The sequence below is a fragment of the Acomys minous genome, assembly GCF_964271855.1.
Source record: "Acomys minous genome assembly, chromosome: 1".
NCBI lineage: Eukaryota > Metazoa > Chordata > Mammalia > Rodentia > Muridae > Acomys > Acomys minous.
In genome coordinates this window covers 155,971,208-155,975,581 of record NC_140483.1, presented here as the reverse complement: position 1 = coordinate 155,975,581, position 4,374 = coordinate 155,971,208, and positions in this window count along the sequence as shown.

The window sequence follows — 4,374 nt, the reverse complement described above, 5'->3', positions numbered from 1 at the left end:
TTGTGTGAAGTGTTTTGTTGTTGTCGTTGGTTTTTTTTTGGGGGGGGGGTTGGGGGTTTTGGGTTTTTTTTGTTTTTTGTTTTTTGTTTTGTTGGGGTGGGGGCATCGAGACAGGGTTTCTCTTCCTAGCCTTGGCTGTCCTGGAATCAGGCTGGCCTCAAACCTCAGAGGCCTGCCTCTGCCTCCCAAGTGCTGGAATTAAAGGCGTGCGTCGCTACCACCACCAGAAGTAATGTGTGCGGTGTTCATTCCCACACTTGCTCACCCTACACCTTGAGATTTAAGATGGTCTGGGATGACCTGCTATTTCCAATCACTAGTCATGGGTTCATCTTGCTTGGTTGCTCTGACACCACCAGATCTGGCTAATTGCGTGTGCTTTAGAGTATGTGTTTGTATAAAAGGAACAGATTCTATTCAATTGATAACCATTTGTCTTTCAACAAGGACCCTAGATACTTCTTAGTTCCTGCATCAATGGCCCCATTTCCTAAGGGGATCATACACTTCTGTAAAAATGGGCCTCCCTTCGCCTTGTCCCTCCCGAATGATCCATGGGTACATGGTTCCTACTCTGGCCTGCAAGAGGGACTAAGACATGCCCATGTTTCTACAAGTGGTCTTGCACACACACAGAGACATACACAAACACGTTTCTTTTTTTTTTTTTTTTTTTTTTTATCAGTTACTGTCAAATTCTTGAGGACTTCCAGACCACAGGACTTACTTACGGCAGCAGGATGTTTGAAGGCCGCAAGAATGAACTAAAAACCCAAATTAATATATCCCATGCCAGTGCCCATGGGAACAAGGGAGGATCAAGGAGGCAGGCTACTAAATATGAATTATTTGTGAGCAAATCAGCACTGTTCGGTTGCCAGCATTGTGGTGGGCAGTGAAAACAGTTCATGGAAGCTTCCTATGTAATGTGATCAACTTGCTGATAGTAATTTAGAAGCCTGGGAATAAAATAAAATAAAATAAAAAAATAAAAAACCACCACCACAACAAAATAACCCAAATGCTTCTAAATGCTGACAGGCTATTGAAAAGGAACCAGCAACAAGCTGTGCGGCCTAGCCTCCGTTTCTCAACACTGCCTCTGGAGCAAGGCCTATCTCCTCCCTAGCAACAGAGATGCCCTTCTGCCTTGCCAGCAGCCTGCCTTCACTCTCCATGCTCCAGCACAAAGTTTTCTGTGACACATCAGCACCCTACAGGTACACAAAAGGGAACTTGGAAAGCTGCCGGCAAGGCAGGGCAGGGCAGGGTAGGGCTGTACTGGTGCACCATGTAGCAGCCTGTGTGCTCGGGGGCAGCTCTGTTTGCTTATTCTAGAAAAGCCGGTGACACCTGCTGATGTGGGATTGTCAAGGACCAAATGTTGAGTGCTTAGAAAGTGTTCTGACAAGCGAGGTGCGCCCTGTAGCAACACAAGTGTCTGAAGTGGAGGAGGAGGGGATCCTCTTGCAAGGGAAAAGGACCATAAAATCCAGTGAAACACTGCAGAGCTGACTCTAGTGGTAACAGCCTGATGGGGTCTCCAGGGCTTTTTGGTCCTTTCAAGCTGTACCACCTGCAGCCGACCCTGGGTGAATCACTGTCCTTTCCACAAACCCCAAGCTCCATAAATAGAGTGTCTCAGTTCCTCCTTCACCCCACTCTTTCACTTCCAGGTCTCAGTGCTTACCTCAGATCATCCCTGTCCATCTGGGAGATGAGTGCCAGCCCATCCCCATCACCCGACTGGCCCATTCTTAGGTCTTGGGTGACACGGCCCTGCTTCTGAGAGCCCTGCCCTGCCCTAGGCTGTCCTCCTCCACGGCAATGGTTCTTGTTTAACCTACAATTACACCTATCGTGAGGTATGGCCATTGCTTCATTCTTTCCAGGGGAGCATAAACTGTCAAGTCCTTGGGCCATTTCTGCCCATGCTCATAGCTGCCCAGTGCCCAACCCACAGCCTTTCCTTAAACACATCTGAATGCATGCATGAAGTAAAAGAATAATAATAATAATAATAAACTGGTCTGCAAATTACATTCACTGGCTTTCTAGTTTCTATCAGGAATGCTGCTTGACACATCGCCAGAGGCTGAGCAAACTGGTCAGATCACACAACAGCTCAAGCCAGAAGTCCAAGAGTCACAGATTCCAGTGCAGCCCTTGCCACTAGCTAATTATCTGTGTCCTTGAATAACGGACTTAAACAATCTAAACCTGTCTCTTAATTTACATAATAGAAGCAATACTATTGGAGACATTGTGTGTATCAATACCTTGTATTACCATCCATGCTGCTATATGCGAACTATTCAAAAAATTATTTACAAAAGTGTTTCTATTAAAAGGTGTCCCTGGAGGGAGGGAGACACCAACCCTCCCATAAAACCTTTGACCCAAAATTTTGTCTCCCCTACAAGAACTGTAGGGATAAAGATGGAGCAGAGACCGGGGAAATGACAACCCAATGACTAGACCTACTTGAGACCCACCCCACTGGAGAGCGCCAACCCCTGACACTATTGATGACACTCTGCTATGCTTGCAGACAGGAGCCTAGCTTAACTGTCTTCTGAGAGGCTTCCTCCAGCAGCTGATGGAAACACGTAGAGACCCATAGCCAAACAATAAGCAGAGCTGGGGAAGTTCTGTGGAAGAGTGGGAGGAAAGATCGAGGGAGCCAGAGGGGTCAAAGACCTACAGAGTAAACTAACCTGGGCCCATGGAGGCTTAGAGACTGAACCACCAAAGAGCTTACGTGGGCTGGACATGACCCTACACACATGTAACAGGTGTGTAGCACAGTCATCAAGTGGGTCCCTTAATAATGGGAGTAGGAGCTGTCTCTGACTCTGTTCCCTGCCTTTGGATCCCTTTTCCCTAACTGGGCTACCTTGTCTAGCCTCAGAGAGAGAGTGAGGATGAGCTAGTCCTGCTGGGACTTGAGGTGCTAGGGTAGGTTGGTACCCCTCAGCCACCCCCTTCTCTGAGGAGAGAGGCGAATGGGAGAGGGACTTGAAGGAGAGGGGAGAGGGGGCTGGTATCAGGCTGTAAAGTGATTTAAAAAAAAAAAAAGGTGCCGCTGTTAGTGGCTCCACATCTATCCACCTCTTGCAAGTTGCACAACCGGAAGTACTCCACCATGAGACAATATAGTATGGCACCATGTGAGCGAGCACAGAGCCAAACACGTAGCTGCTGCCCTCATCAAGTGTGCTAGGAGGCAAACAACACACCATCTGCCAGAAACCTGGGTCAAAACTGGAAGAAAAACTGCTGAGTTCCTGTTAGGAAAGGCAGCAAGGGTAGAGCGACAAGCGGTAAGTGCCAGGGATAGGCACAAGGGACAAATGGAGTGGAGCCGAGAGAATTCCTATATGGCTTAGTGAAGAAATTCAACCAGTACATGTGATTCTCTTTTCATCCTTAAAAAAACCACAGAAGAAAAAAAATTAAACACACACACACACACACACACACACACAAGATGGCAAGCAGCCTGTGGTGGTTTGAATAGGGATGGTTCCCATAGACTCATCATGTGTTTGAATGCTTGGCCCATAGGCAGTGGCACTATTAGGTGTGGGGCGGGGGTGTTGGAGGCTTTGAGGTCTCCTATGCTCAAGCTACGCACAGTGACACATTCTCCTCCTACTGCACATCAAAATATGGAACTTTCTGCCCCTTCTCCAGCACCATGGCTGCCTGCAGGCCAACATTTTTCCTAACATGACAATAATGGGCTGTACCTCTGAAACTGTAAGCCAGCCCCAATTAAATGGTGTCCTTTATAGAGTATGTGGTCGTGATGTCTCCACACCGCCATAGAACTCTAAGATGTAGCCCCTTTGGTGGGCTCTGTGCTATCAGCCCAGCTTCTCTTCCGATGTTATCTGCAGCTGTTGCCATGTGGCACAGAACACTGCCACTCTTCCCTGTCATTTCCAAGGAGAAAACGTCGGAGGTAGGCGGCCTCTGTCAGTCATGCCTCCCAACACAGTCAACATGTCCTTAAGTTCACACCCGATGCAGGAGCTGCCCAGCCTCATTTGACATTAAGAGACAGAGAAGTAAATGTTGACACAATATTCTGGTTGGCATCTTCTCCCCAAAACACCAGCCAAATCTTTCCAAGAAGACCATGCACAGTCTATTTGCACAGGAAGTAGACAAAGAGCAAAGCTAGAACTGCCTGGTGTATACAAGCTTTTGCAGGAACTCTAGAGCCACTGAAGGGATGGAAGATGAATTGATAGGAAAAAAAAAATAAGTCTTGCCATCTGCCACAGTACTCCTGGGGGGGGGGGTGCGATGTGAAAAATGAGAGGCATGGAACTCATCAAAGCTCCAATTTTGGGAAGGATGGCTTTA